We start from the raw sequence: 16272 nt of genomic DNA on the forward strand, positions 1-16272 counted from the left end.
GTCAAAGCTGGCAAACTTAGAAGGAGGGTTATTACCCAACAAAAAATTTCATCCCATTTCTCCCAAATACATTTGATCTTGCTCTTCCAGGGCATTTGACAATAACTCACTCACGTGAAGGTGGGCAGTTATCATTTAGGCCATACAAAACTTATACAACAGTTTGGTCCACATGGGAATTCTGTCCTGATAAAGTAGAGGACAGCAATGCAATTCATTAGCACCTTAGTCCCTTGGTTGGTAGAACCTCCCCTTGTGTGTGACAGCATCACTATTATCTTTATCATCAGTGTCACCACCCCGTCCATAGCAAACATTTATTATGGAATTCACTATGTGCCTGACATTCATTGCACTTAAGAGCTTACTTTGCATTCTCTGACCTAATCCTCACAAAGTAAGACTATCTCGTGCCAATGCCCACGTGGATTGGGAGGACACTGTGCAAGTGAGATTATAATACCTCAAGTCTCACTAAAATCGGTTAGCTGACATCCTGCTACCTTTAGGCATTCCAAATCCTGGCCTTTCGTCAAAGTTTCAGTTATGCAAGATGAAAAAGTCTGGAGATCTAACATACAGCAATGTGACTATAGTTAACAACACAGTACTGTATCATTGAAATTTGCTAAGAGGGTAGATCTTAAGAGCTCTTATCACCACAAAACAAGAAGGGAGGGAGGGAGGGATGGATGGAGGGGAGAAAGAAGGAAGAAATTGGTACCTATGTTGGGTGATGAATATGTTAATTAGCTTAATTGTGGTTATATTACAATGTACATGTAAATCAAAGCATCAAATTGTAACACTCAAATATATATTTTTTATTTTGTCAATTACATCTCACTAAAGCTGGGAGTGGGAAGGGGAAAGTAATTAATTCCTGTTAGCCACAGGCTTTATAAGGATGAATATCAATCCCTGACCTGAATTTCTCTCCTCCTGCCTTATAGTTAAGACTTTCTCTAAAGGGATTGGCAATGTGATTTCCTAAAAGATTTCCAGGTAGAGAAATTTCAGAATCTCTTTTGATTTTCAATTCTATTCCTCCCTCTAGAGAAGTGGGAAGTTGTCCTAGCTATTTTGCCTCACAAATTTCATTTAATAAATTCTACTCTACAAAAACAAACAAAAAAACCAATTCTGGACTTGCGTTAATCATTTTAGGTATTTTAAAACCAATCTTATATAGGTAGATTTAAGGATACTTCTACCCTAATTTTGAATATATCATAGATATGTATCAAATTTACAAACTTTTATTGCTGACACAATAGTTTTGCATCTTTATGGGTGAACAGAAGGCTTTCCCTCAAGGCACTAAACTTGGTTACCCTGCTAAAATAGTGGAAAATACTTTAACTGTTCTAGAGTCACAGGACACAAGATATGCATATTCCTGCTAGAATCCCAAATTCAGGTTGCAGCTTCTCCATCATATGTCTTGTCTCTTTCACAACAAAAAACCGCTTCTCCTCCTTCAGCGTGAGTTCACCTATTGGACCCTAGGCAATCTAGCACTTCTATTACCTGGGCTATAAATGCCCTTTACATAATTCCAAAGCATTATATGTTTTCTAGATTGCCACTTCAATCTCTTCTGCCAAAACTGGGAAAATGTAGAAAGTGTATAGCTAACTAGCATATACACACACACAAACACATTTGTGTTCTTCATTTATGTGTGTGTATGTGTGTGTACACACAAAGTATATGTGTTTGTCTATGTGTGTTTGTGGTGTGTGTTTTATATGCATGTATATAATATAGTGAGGGAGAGAATGAGACTAAGAAAAAATCAGAATAAGAGAAAGCAATTTCTAAATTCTGTATCCAATATATTATTTAACTCTAACCCATATAATGCTCAATAGCTTTGCATTATAGTTACACATGATTTTAATATCTTAACTACCAAGATGAATATCTTTCTAGTTTCACTATCGATCCCTTTGTTTACCCCAACAAAAATTAACTATCTTTAAGTGTTACCCATAATTACACTAGTCATTTTTATTCAGTGGAAGTTCTAATATATCAATGTGTTACACATTGCATTTTTGTATTTAATGAACAATGTTTTTTAGTTTTAAATTTTTTCCAGCTTGTATACTGCCTGAATATTTTAATTAAGTCTTGCCAATGATTTTTTTGTCACTTATTAAGAATACGGAGCTGAAAGAGATTAGGTAGATTCACAGACTTTCTAAAAGTATGACTTAATTATAGAATAGGTAGCAGTATCATGCTTTCTCTTACGAAAGAAGGTACATATCCTATACAAATGCTCCTATAAAACATTAAAACACAAACATTAAAGTAAAAAAAATGAGCTTTGTAAGTTATACATTTTATTTTCTGTAATTTTTATAGCAACGGGAGAGGCCACAACAGTGAGAGGCCCGCGTAACGCAAAAAAAAAAAAAAAAAAAGTTAAAATAACAATACTTATTCTGTCCTCTGTCCACACACAAACTTAAATTTTCTGACAGACTAGTTGCTCGCTTGCTCTCTTCTTCAAATTATAAATAATTAATATTTTAAGTTTAAAATATCTGAGTTATATATATGATATATTACAGCTATATTACAATCACAGGCTCAATAGTATATTTTTAATTTAGAGGAACCAAAATAGTAAAAATGAGAGATTATAGAATTACTCTTAAAAATCATTAGTTCTTTGATGAATGAAGGTGGTAAAAAATGTAGTAGAGGTGTTAGGGGATTTGTTTTAATGGATAGGAAAGAGTTGTAATTTCTAAACAGATGGTGACATGAAATTGAGTGTAATTTAAGAACTTAAAGTGTACTTTAAAATGTTTTCAATAAATTTTAAAATGTTCTGAAAACATTCAGCTTACACTATTCACTTATTTAGAATATTTTATAGACCGACCATAGAGATATATATCAGTTCAAGCTTCCGCCAAAAGAGTACAGATATTTAAATTGTTTGAGAACTGATCAGACTTCATGGCTGGTGCAGTACGAGCAGAAATTATGTTTATTATTGACCAAGAAGGTCCTCAGTTTAATGAAACTTAAACAAGCTTCTTCCTAACTCTAGGCCCCTGGCGATCCTGTTCTTAGAGCATTTACTTTAGAAGACTTGTCATTGTCAATTCTTTCTCTGCCCCTTTAAAAAATCTTCTTGCTATAACCCAGGAACGACTTTCCTAAGACCTTGGGGCCAACTCTTTGAAATGTAATCATCTAGAATATAGTGCCCTTATTTCCCAGTTTCTGTGGGAGGATAGAAGCCTAATTTAGATGGGCACCAATTAGTTAACGCCGATGATCTAATCATAAAGGACCATTTGCATATTCAATGTGCGGGACACATCCCATGGATCAATCCCCCTCCTTCCTGTCCTCCAGTGCTTAAAGACACTCACATCATTTGTTTCAGGGGAGTTGAGTTCAGCTTCTATGCCCAATTCCAAGAGCCAGAATAGTCTTCCTTGCTTGTTTAACTTTGTCCAGTGAAATTTTTGCATTGACACTGTGAAAGATATGGTCCCAAACAGACCAAAAAAATCGTTATCTGAACTGCAGTCATTACTATTGTCTAGTGATGAGCTAGCCTCAGGCATTCTCTTGTCAGTAAAAGCTTGTTTAAAAAGACCAACCTTATACAGCCTCCTCAAAAGTGAAAGGCTTAATTCAATTGAAAGAAGGAAGGTGGAATCTCCATTCCAGTTCCAGATGCCAGTAAGGGCTCCACAGGGGAGAAAGGGAAGCATGGGAAGCAGCTCTCTTCCTGAGTGCACTGACCAGAAAAGAGAGGAACTCACTATGTCAGAGACTCTAATTTTCTACTTTAGTCCAACATATTTCCAGTGAATAACAATCCACAGAATAATGAATTTGAACTACCTCCTGCAGGGCCAAAAAAAAGAAATCCTTACTACCCAAGAAATAAATAATCTTCACATAAGACCTGAATCTTCAAAGGTAAGCACAATTATACAGAACTAAATATATTTTGAAGCAAAATCCTTTTTGTACTTTCTCATCGCTTTTTCTGTGGGTGATAATTTACTGACATATAATGAGTAAAATGGATAAAAGAATATCAAGAGAAAATTGGGCAGGTTGTTCAGATAACAAAAGACAATTCTGCCTTTCATTTTTTCTTATTCCTTGTAGACTATGGATTTACTAAAGCTACAGAATAGCCCTTGTTCTAGGAACTGCCTCTGTGGGTAGAGGGAAGTTGTGAATATATATGAACGTAAAGGTACTGGTAAAATACATGAGGACAGAAGTTGTCAACTATTCCAAGTATCCATGCTTTACGTTAGCCATTATTTTTTAAAGCTACAGGAGAAAAAAGGTCTCATTAAAACAGAACTACTGTTGTCCTCTTATTAACTCAAGATAGAAATCACCCAACGGTGAATAATGGAAATTCATTATAAGAAAAGTATTCTGAAAAATTAAGCCGAAACAACTTGATGTGAGTGAGAGGACAACATGATTCAGTCAAGAATATGGAGTTATATTTAAAATTTCCATGCAGCTGGAGGCAAAATTTTAAGGTAAAACCATTTAGCTTTTATCTAACCTTCCACCCTTTCTACTGAGCCTCTTCTCTCCTCCTGCTGCATCTGGAAAGTCGCAGCCCTGACCCCACTAGCTGGATATCTACACTTCATTTGGTACTTCTTATTGACTGTAGAACTCTCAAAAGCAAAAAATAAAATATCCAAAGTTTCCCTTTCCGGTCTTCGAAGGAGACTGTTTTATTTGGCGGGCACCCTTCCTGTGTACCTTAAATTTCCATAACTAGATCATCTCTGACTTCACCCATTTGTCATTAGATGTTTTATACAAAAATAAACAACTTACAAGAGTGATTAACCCTAAAACTATTGATTAATCAGAAAACCGTAATGATTATTGATAATATACTCTGGAACCCTGAGATGGTTATAACAATTAAAATGAAAGTAACAAATTTTAAAACATAAAACTTCAATACCATGTAAACTTTTAATTGATTCCATTTTGAAAATAAACAAGCTAGTTTTCTCTTATGCTTAATCTACTTTGGGGAAGAAATATATAGGAAATAAAAGAATTTTCCTTGATTTTTAAAGACCTGAAGATTGAAAGAGGTACCAAATAAAATTTCCCCTTGAATTACTCATAGTTTGAGGGATGATGGCAAATCCTCTACTATTTGAAAACAAGGTAGCAGTGGAATTCTAAATGTTGATTAGTGCTTCTTGTTAAAAAGGACATCAGGTATAAACCTAAGATTTTGCTCCCAACCTTGCCATTTCTTCAAATTATGCTCGACTTTAATGTTGGGAGAATTATGCTATTTTGGAAAATTCAAATGAAAGAAAAGGTAGGGAAGGTACATATACAATCAAAAACATGTATCAGTTTACTTGGTGTGAAATATAACTAAAGCAAAGGTTTATAATTGCATACATAAAAATTAGCTGAGTAATTTGTTAACTGCTTACCAAAAATATCACAGGGAAAGGTTTTTAAAAAATAATTCATCACTACAGAATTGGCTGTCAGTGAATACAATAATCTCTTTCAGCAGAACAATGCACTTATTAAAAAGTATAATTTGCTGTTTCATCATACTTTCTATCCACCTTGGATTTGAATGCTAATCATTCATGGTTTGCTGTTGTTTGCAACACCTTTAAAATTCATTACAAACTATACCGAGATTGTAAACACCTGTGTGTTTCTGCATACATATGTATAGAAAATCAATATTGCTATGCTAAAGTGTTTGAAAAAGTATTACAACTATCTCAGCAGTTCTACTGATCCTTTACTACTTTGATTTCCCTTTATGGTGTTTTTTATGTTTTTGCAATACAAGAAAATATATGGCCCCGGTTTACTAATCCCTCTCGTTGGGAGAAAGATAGTTCACCCAGTCAATTAAAGTTTCTTTTGGAAGGTATCTTCCAAAATGTAAAAAGTCTTTATCCAGATGCTAAAATGAGCAAATGAAAATTTAACAAAATCTAACAGGTCCTTTCACAGAATCCCTCCTACACAGTCATTCTCAGGCTACAAGAAAAAAAGAGAGAGAGAGTTTTCTTGGAGACAATACTGAATACACCAACCAACATTCCTAAGTCTTTGAGTATTTTTCAAATGTTTTGGAAAATTATCATAGGAGTCTACGCAGCCTTCTTTCTGAGAGCAAAACATTGGCTAGCTCGCAAAGAATTTTGCCAACTTATGACTCTCTAAATGAGGGGCATTCATTCATTCATTCGCTCATTCATGTTAATCTAAGAACTCGATTGAAAAGAAATTTTAAGAGGACAGTGTGTACATCAGGTGAAAATAGACCCATTTTGGGATAAGAGCAGGAACCAAACTATTGAGGTTCTCCTCCACTTCTTACAGGACATTGACTACAGGTATTTGAATACCAATATTCTAAAAATATATAGTACAACTCACATTGTAAATTTTTCTGCTTGGTTTAAGAGAAAGAGAATAGGACACTGTATCAAATGACTTCATTTTTCATTCCAGTAAAACTTATTACAAAGGTGACTGTGGGTAAATCTTTTACCTACTGTTCACTGTCTCATCAGCAACATAAAGACAGCTTTGCCTATGCCGGGTAATTCCTGACAGAGTTCGCCCTCACAAATATTATTTTATTCTATATTTAAGGAAAAACAATATCAATGTATAATTCTAAGGCACACTTCCATTTTAACCTCCAAGTCTCTTCGGAGTCAGGCAGAGCGTCTGTTTCTATTTGGGTTCATCAGGGAAGCACCTAGATGTCAGAAACGTAATTTGCACAGTGTCATACAGGATGTATGGTAAATAGCAGCACCTAGACTTGAACCCATTTTCCTGACATAAGCCTGGAACACTGCCATGATTCTGTTACTTAGTTAAATGGCCATATAATGGTGCTAATGGGGTTCTGTAAATCATCCCAAATCTAAATTATCTGCCTAGTTCTTTATTCTTTATGCACATCAAACAAGTGGCATATTCACTGTTTGGGGGCAGAGCTACTTTCTCTACCTAAGCGACACTGACATTGCTATAGTGACTCTTTCAGTCTCATAATAGTTAGGTAAATATTCACATGTGTTCTCAGGAAAGCCCAGACAATTCAAGTCATACAAATGCAAATACTACTGACCAGGGTATTAAGTATTCTTTCAATAATTATAAAGCCCTCTAAGAGGGGATGGAACTTGGAGGACATGAGGTGTTGGAAAGCAGGGTGCAAGATGGCCGGGAGCTCACCTTCCCAGAAAAGCCTGCCCAGCATGAGGTAAGGAGACACTGTCAACATCACAGGGAATTTATGGGGCAGCCTGGAGAGGCCCAACAGTGCGCAAGAATGTGGTGACCTGGAAGCTCATGAAGGACCATGTCTACTGTTAGTCTTCCTTACATTACCCCGCTAATTTCTGCCATAACACTTATTACTATCTTTTCTTTAACGTTACTTATTCCTCTTCCAGCTGCCAACTATAAGTCAAAAACAACGAGTATTATGTCTGTGGTTTTCTACCACTGACTCCTCGGTACCTGCAATAGTGGCTAGGTACAGAATAGGCACTAAAATATGTATTTATTGAATGAATGAATGGTGCCCAAAGCAATATTAGGAGCAACGTACACCAGTCAGAATGAGAGCACTGTTAGAGGATTCACAGCTATAACTAGAGGATGCTGAATGAGAAGCTGTGGTCCCTTATTTTGTTGATGGGAAATGTATATCCAATAATAGCCAGTTGAGAAACATAGAAAATGAAAAGGATTTTTTAAATTGCAAATGAGATTTTCCTTGTACCATAGGAACTATATTAGGTTAAAAGTTTCCTTAACCTGGCTTTATAGATGGGATAGCAGGATGAAACTATCTTAACCCTTTCATGCTTTTTTCATGAATGTTCTGTCATTTGACACATACAAACATTGTATTTCATCAGAAAAATAGAAGGTTACCAGTTATCTTTATACCTGTTCAGTTAAATGTTTGGAAGACATAAACAAGCTTAATTAATTCATATATTAAAATCCCATTATACTCAGTTTACCAGGTATTGTCATCAGCAGATACAATTACCAAATTTTCCTTTGTATTACATTTTTCTCTTTCCCCTGTGACAACAATGTTGGTATAAAAAACTACAATCATTACCTAAATCACCTGTAGAAGTTCTAGGAATGAAAAATCCTTTAATCAGTGTGCTACAATTCTAAAATGTCTATAATCTGAATCTAACATTTTAAGAAACTCTTCCAAACACCTGAGCCCATGTTCTGTTTCTCCTTTGGTCCTAATTGAACAAACAAGACAGGATTTGTAAATCATACCTTGTAAAATCTACTAAAGAAACAAGCCTTCTTCATCATTTTACCTTACCTATGCCATTTTCAAACATTTGGTAGTAAAGTGTTCACCTCATCCCAAAACAGAGCCTGGCAGCAAGGCCCCTTTTCAGTTAAGCTAATGGGCTCTTATCAGAAAAGAAAGAATTAGGGAATTCAATGGTGCTTCATGGGCCTGATATTCATGAAAGCTCTGTATGAGAGTGGATTAGATTACTACTTCATTTGAATTACAGAGTAATTAGACTTCTCCTTTTGGAAATATTTTCACATATGTGTTTAGAAATAGTTATTTTAATGGAAAGACCAAATTGCCATTTGAAGCCTCTCACTGGCACTCAGATGTCCATTTACTCATTATTTCATTCATTAATACATTGAGTGCCTACTATGTGCCAGATACCATACTTGGGGCTAGAGTTTCATAGCTAAAACAAAAGTGAGAACAGAGTTTCTGTCCACAAAGCTCTTACTATATGGTGAAGAACTAGACAAATAAACCAGAAGTATAATGGAGTGTGGCAGTAAGTTGGAGATAAATAAGGTATAAAAGAGAATACGTGGATGGGTGACCTAACAGCCAGGACAGCAGGGTGTGAGGGTGGGGGATGTTAAGAAAATATTCCATGATAAGCTGATACACTGACTGAATCTGGAAAGCCAAGTTCATGTGATCCAGGCAGAGAAAGAAAAAGCCTTCTAGATGCAGAGGACAGCATGCTCAACGACACAGGAGAATGCAAAAACAGGTTGCTGCTGCTTCAGGTGAAGGTGGTTGGTGAAGAATCAGGAAGGTGTTGCCCAGTGTTGACTCGAAAGAAGCCACACCATTAGGAAGATGCCAGATTAGGACGCTACCACCTGCTGAGTCAGGAAGCTACCTCTACAGCTACTGGCTCCAGAACCATGCTGCTTCTGCTACAATCTGCTCCCTGCCCCCAAAATGGATGCCCCTTAACCCCAGGTTATTCAGTTATGAATCCAAGTCTTATTCAAGTGCATCTAATTTATACATAGAACTGCAGCTGCAAGGGAGTCTGGAAAATGTAGGTTTTAGCTTTCTATTTTTTATACTGTAGAATATATTTAGAATGAGTAGTGAATGACCCAAACCCAATTTGTGCCATAGATTTCAACTTAAAATCACAAGTCAAAATAACTATCCATTTTGAATAGCAATTTTAAGACTGGCCTAAAATTATCTACGAAAAAAATTTTAAAATAGTATAAGTAATATAAAATACTAAATATTACAGACTCTGTAACATGAAAACAATTATATATTGCTTTTGAACTTCTTAAACATTCCTATTCTTAATTCTATATATTTCTTGGGTTGAAAAAGACTTGCTGTTAGAGAGACATTTATCATCTCAACTCACCAAGCTGAGGACATACTCTGGACAATATTTAATAGCTGTTATATCATGAATTCCACAATTTAAGGGGATGAGGATCCAATGGTCCAAATCACTGACTGTCAAGTATTTTATTATTTTTACATCATGTTAGGGCCTGTAACCCACACTCTGTCCACACCACATGCTGAGCTTCCTCTGATCTAGTTATTGCTTTATTACCTTCTCAATTATTTTTATGTTTGTCCTACTATAACCAAAGTTCTAGATATATTAAAATGCTAGTCAAGTAAAGTTTTAGCTCTCATGTCTTTGACCTGCAGTCAGCACTTCTAAGGTCACTCTTCTGACAAGTCAGGAAGAATTCTGAGAAATATCACTATTAAAGGAAAGGCAGTATTAGGGGACCCTGAAAATAAAGGTGTAAACATGGGAAGAAAACTAAGAGTATAATGTCATGAGAGCAAAGGGAAGAAGAGTTTGGTTAGATGTGCTTGGAAAAACAGAATTAAATGCCCAGGTTGAAAGAGAGAAAAGGATAAAAGAGTCCTCCCTGGATTTGGCAATTCAGAGATCAGTGGTGAGGAAAGCAGTTTCAGCAGAGCGTGCAGGGAGAGAGTTTGGCTTTGAAGGGGAAAAAGAGAGTGACAGCTGGACTCAAAACATAATTTTGACAGTTTTTTTGGTTTGGTTTGGCTTGATTTGATTTTAATGGGAGATCACGCAACATAATTAAATGACACAGAACACATTTTAAGAACCAATCCCAATATCTAGTCCAGTCTTGGAATGACCACACTATTTGGCATTTATATGTTGGGCTGACAAAAATAGCTGAAGTATTTCAGGCTTTAGGCTTGAAAGAACCAATATCTCATTGTACTGGGTGTTGTGAGTACTTAGCAGTCAAAGATTTGCTGACTGTCCAGTCATTCTGTAGAGAAACCATCAGGGTCACACATACGTCGGATGTGTCTGAGAATCTGTGGGGGTAATGTTGAATTATTACAAATAAAATCTGAAATTGATTTTTTTTGCTGGTAATTATAGTAAATTAAGGAAGTCTTAAGTTTGTAAGAAAATTCAGAAAATTCATAGAAAGTGAAAGTTTTTAAGAGACATAATAGGATTCACAGCTCATTATGGACCAGAGAGAGAGACAGAGAGAAAGCTCTCCAGTGGGACCACTTAGAACAGTCAAAGGATGACAAAAATTCATCTATTTTAGATTTTAGCATATAATGAACAATTCATACGTTCACTCTCATTTGCAAGGGAACTTCGATTCCAATATTATTCACATTAGCTTCATTGTCCTGGAGAGTTAAAGAAGATAATGGAATAAAAATGTTTAAGAGATTATTTAAAAGTTCCATGTGTAGTTACTTTTTATGCATAGTTCAGTTTTGTAGTTATCACTATTTTGTATACTTCATTTTATTTATAAAAATTAATGAGTTGAGAAGAAAAAGTTTTAAATCCCATGTAAAGCTATTCCTTATTAAACATTCTTAAAAATCATATGAAAGCCATACCATGATGGTATAACAGAAATATTTACCCTAAACATTTTGAAAATGAATAGCATGTTCTACATAAAATAATTAATGGATTAAGCTTCACATACTTGAGTCAAACTTACAAAAAATTGGTCATCTTTGAATTAGTATTTAACTCCATTATTAATAAAGTTGTTAAAGTAATATATTACAAGTTGATAGGATTTTAATATTTTTAGAGATCTTAGATACTAAGTTCCTCACTCTTATTTACTCCTGAAGAAGCCAAGCTCATGATAGGTTTTTTTTGCTCCCATTTTTTCATATCTTAATTAATTAATTGATTAAAATTGCCAGTAGGACTTCCTAAATTATTTTTTGACAAAAGATGTGTGTGTGTGTGGGGGGGGTGGGTATGGAATATAGAGAAGGAGGGAGGGAAGAAGAGATAGGCATGAAGCTCAGAGGAAGAAAGAGGGGAAGAAGGGGGAGAGACCCTCAGTATCATGTCCTAGCTAAGGGCATCTTCTCTGCTTGAGCATAATCCCAGGCCTAATCCACTACTCAAGGACATGGCTCTAGCAATTTTCCCTTCTCCCCTCTCTCTCCTGTAGCACCAAGATTTCTGTCTTTCATTGACCACCAGTTCGTAGCCATTACATGCATTTCTCTAATCTAAAAAAAGTAACAAACAAAACTCTACTGACTTCAATTCTTCTAGTGAAGACCTCTTTGTCTGCTCTCCTTTACAACAAAATTCTTCAAAGGAGTTCTCTACATTCATGATGCCAACACATCCTCTCCTCCAATTCCTTCTTAAACCTAGCCTTCTGCCCACAATTCCTCTGAAACTACTTGGTCAAGATCACCAACGGCCTCCATGCTGCTAAATGCAAAATGTGTATGCTCAGTCCTTATTTCCAGATCTGTCAGCATCATTGGACACAGTTGATTACTCCTTCAAATGCTTCCTTCACTTGGTTTCCAGGACGCCACTCTGCTGAATTTCTTCCTTATATCACTGCTTTCCACTCTCCTTGGTAGGTTTCTCCTCATCTTTCCAACCTCTAAACATGGAGGAAGCACCCCTGGCTTCGGTCCTTAGACAATTTGTTTGCTTACACTCATTCATTTACATACCAGGTAGAGGTAGATGAATCCTAAACAGATATCCCTAGACCTCAACCCTGAATTCCAGACTCACGTATCTAACTGCCTTCTTGATAACTCCATCTGGACCTCTAGTAGGCATATCAAACTTAAAATGTCCTGAAACAAATTCAGGATCTTCATCTGATCTTCATCTTCAAACCTGTTCTTCCTACAGCCATTCAGTAGACGGTAACACCATTTTTCCAATTCTATAGACTGAAAACCTTGAGGTCATCCTTGACTCCTTTCTCTCACGATCCACATACAATCCTTCAGCAAGTCCTACCAGCTGTACTTCTAAAATATTTCTGGTCAAGCCTCACTACCTCCACTGCTAACCCCATGGTATACTGTCATTGCTAATCATTACTTCACCTGTATAATTGGAATAACCTCCCAGAATTTTTCTTGCTTCAACTCTTGCCCCCTGCCCCCAATATCAGTTCTTTACTTGGCGGCCAGAATGATCCTTTCAAAGTGTGAGTCAGCTCATGCTACTCCTCTGCTTAAAAGCCTCCAGTGGTTTTCCATCAATTTAGTGCCAGATCACCACAATGACTTAAAAGCTGTACGTGGTCTGGTCCCCACTATTTCTCTGACCTCATTACCTACTGCTCTCCCTCTCCCTTACTTGGCTCCTGCTGTCCCTCAAACATTCCATCCATGATTCAGTCCTGAAATCCCTGCTATCACTGTTCCCTCAACTTGCAATGCTCTTTTTTTGGATGTCTACATGACCTGTTCCCTTACATCCTTTACACCTTTGCTCAAATATCCCTTCCATGAAGCCCTCCCTGATCATCCTATGGACAACTGCAAACCCACCACAACCCAGCACTCTATTCCATCAACCTTGTTTTATGTTTATCCATAGTGTTTACTACCATTTAGCATACAAGTTTCACTTTTCCTTTTATTTGTGTTTTTTTTCCGATAAAAGCAAACACTTTTATCCACTTTATCAACAGCCATAACCCTGGCACTCAGAACCAGGCCAGGCATATAGTGGGCACTCAGTATCTCTGTCTGACCTTGTATTTAACAACTTCTCAGTAACTGTGTAGAAAAAACATAAAAAAACAAATATTTGAGGACAAAATAATAGGGTATTGTCTGGAGATTTTCTCTTTGTGAAGCTCTTCTGGGTTTACTCGACTTTTAAAATCCCTTGAGTTTCATCTACCACTGATTAAAGTTAATAAAGAAGTAAAAGCACTGCCAGTTAATGCAGCATGTCATGATTCATTTGTGCATAGCCACTTTTTCTTTATTTAATGCTAAGAAGAGGATTCAAAAACACATTTGAAAAAATGAACAGAGTGAGCTGACATTTGTTTTTTATAGAGGCCAGTACCAAGTTCAGAGCCTGGCCAAGGCAGTATTAAGGCTGAAAATTATCATGTCTTCTATCTCAAGTATATGCATATTCTAAAAAATACTAACTTGTAAAATGAGGTTGTAAAAGCCAAACACAATGCTACTTTGTCCAATTATTCCTATTTCATATATAGTTTTGAAACATCAATGCATTCTTTAAAACATATTCAGCACCTTTGCTGTTATGGACAGACTATTTGTTTCCCCCCAAAATTCATAGGTTGTAACCCCACCCTCTGATGTGATGGTATTAGGAGGTGGGGCCTTTGGGAGGTAATTAGGATTGGAAGAGGTCATGAGGGTTGAGACCTCATGAAAGGGATTAGGGCCCTTATACAAGTCACAAGAGAGCTTGCTTCCTCTCTCTGTTCTCCACCATGTGAGGATATAATAAGAGGTCAGCAGTCTGCAATCAGGAAAAGGGGTCTCAGCAGAACTTGACCATGCCAGCACTCTGATCTCAGACTTCTAGCCTCCAGAACTATAAGAAATAAATTTTTGTTGTTATTAAGCCACTCAGTCTATGATACCTTGTTATAGCAGCCTGAACAGACTAAGACACTTGCTTTGCTATTGCCTTCAAGCACTTGCTTAGTCTACAATTCAACCCTAGATGCATCAGAAGAAACGTTTACTGAAAGAAAAAGTGAGTAACTATTAATCCAAATTGATTTTTTTTTTAAATGCTGGGCTGAATCACTAAACAGAACCTTGCCAGATAAAAGTAAATTTGAAAAATAAATATTCTCTCTTTCTTCTCACTGTCATACCCTGAAGGAAATCTGGCCTGGCTCTAAGTACTAGCTACACTCCAGTGATTCCCAAATAATTCCTTCCAAATAATACCTTCTATCTCTGACACTGCTCTTGAGCTACGGGGTAATATATGCAATGGCCGAGGCGACATACTTTCTTGGCTCCTCAGTTTTAACTTCTCCAGCATTGAAATCTTCCTTTCATATCCCCCACCAGCCTCCAAACCTGCTCTCTATCCAGGCTTCTCCATCCCCCGGTAGCAACAATATCCACCTAGTCACTCAGGTCAAAAATTTTGAGCCTCCCATCACCCTTATCTCTATCCATTTCTTAAGCAAAGAATATACATCTTCATGTATGTCAAGCCTCCCTAAGGACGCTGTTACCACCCTAGTCCAAGATTCATGCTCACATTATTGCCGTGGCCTCCTAACTAGTCTCCCTGCTTCTGCCCTCCAGCCCCTAAACTCATTTTGCATACAGCAACCTGAGAGGTCCTCTTACATGTAGATTATGAAACTCTCTTCTTTAAATTCTCCAGTGGCTTCCCAGGGTCCTCACAACAAATTCCAAACTTCTTCCCTGAAAAAATTCCATGGTCTGGTCTCGGCCCAGCTCTCTGGCCTCAGCTCCAGCTCATTTCCCTCCTTGCTCACTCCACTAGAGCCCTATAGGCCTGTTTTAACTGCTCCTCTGACTTCAAGCTTGATGCTCTGTGGTGGCCTTTGCACTTGCTCTTGCCTCAGCCTCAGTGCTTGTGCTCAGGTCCATTCGGGACTCTTCCCCTCACTTCCCTCTAGGTCTCTGCCCAAATGTTACCTTTGACCAAGATGGCTTTAATATTCCCCTTAGTTTGACTAAACTTTACATGGGTTTCTTCCTGACTATAGACCCCTGACCTCCCTTTTCTTTGAGCATTTACTTTAGAAAACGTCCAACGTTAAATTCTTTTTCAGTCCCATTTGAGGTGTAAATCTTCCAACCTCTAGCCAGTCTTAAAACTGAGGAATGTGTTTCTCAAGGACCTGGGAGCCACCCCTTTGATACGTAATCATCATGGAAGGTGGCACCACTATCACCACTGTCTTCCAGCCTCTGTGGGTGGACAGGAGCCTAATTTTTATAAGGGAAAATTAGCAAACACAGATGGCCAAATCACTTGACCACCTACCCATAATATCCTCCAGTACTTTCCACTAGCTCACCCCAGTGCTTAAAAATTCTACTGCATTTTGGGTCAGCAGAATTCACTCTGTTTCCTCTATTGCAACAGTCCTGACCCCACTGCAAGAGTCTTGAATAAAGTCTCTCTTGCCTTTTCAATTCTGTCCAGTGCAATTTTTCTTTGACATCTTCTCAGAGATTCTGCTCTGACCCCTACGTCTAGAATAGCCTATTCTCACCATCCTCCCCACACCTAAATCTAGTCACTCTTTATGCCTCACTCTGCTTTATTTTTCTTCGGAGGACCTGACATTGTATTACACATTTATTTACTTATTACTGTCTCCACTGAAATATGAGCTCCATGAGTCTGTTGATTTTGTTTTTACTTCATTACCATTGTATCCTCAACACCTAGAAGTATACCTGGCATGCTGTAGGCTCACAATAACTGTGTGGTCAGGGAGGGAGGGAGGGAGGGAAGGAAGCAAGGAAGAAAGGCTGGTCGGCAGGTCAGCCAACTGGTCAGAATTAGGGATATTAAAAACTGAGCATGGAAGAGGAAATGTAGAAGAAGTTTATGTTTTCAATTCTGCCAACCCTGT

This window comes from Phocoena sinus, chromosome 9, assembly GCF_008692025.1.
Source record: "Phocoena sinus isolate mPhoSin1 chromosome 9, mPhoSin1.pri, whole genome shotgun sequence".
Taxonomy (NCBI): domain Eukaryota; kingdom Metazoa; phylum Chordata; class Mammalia; order Artiodactyla; family Phocoenidae; genus Phocoena; species Phocoena sinus.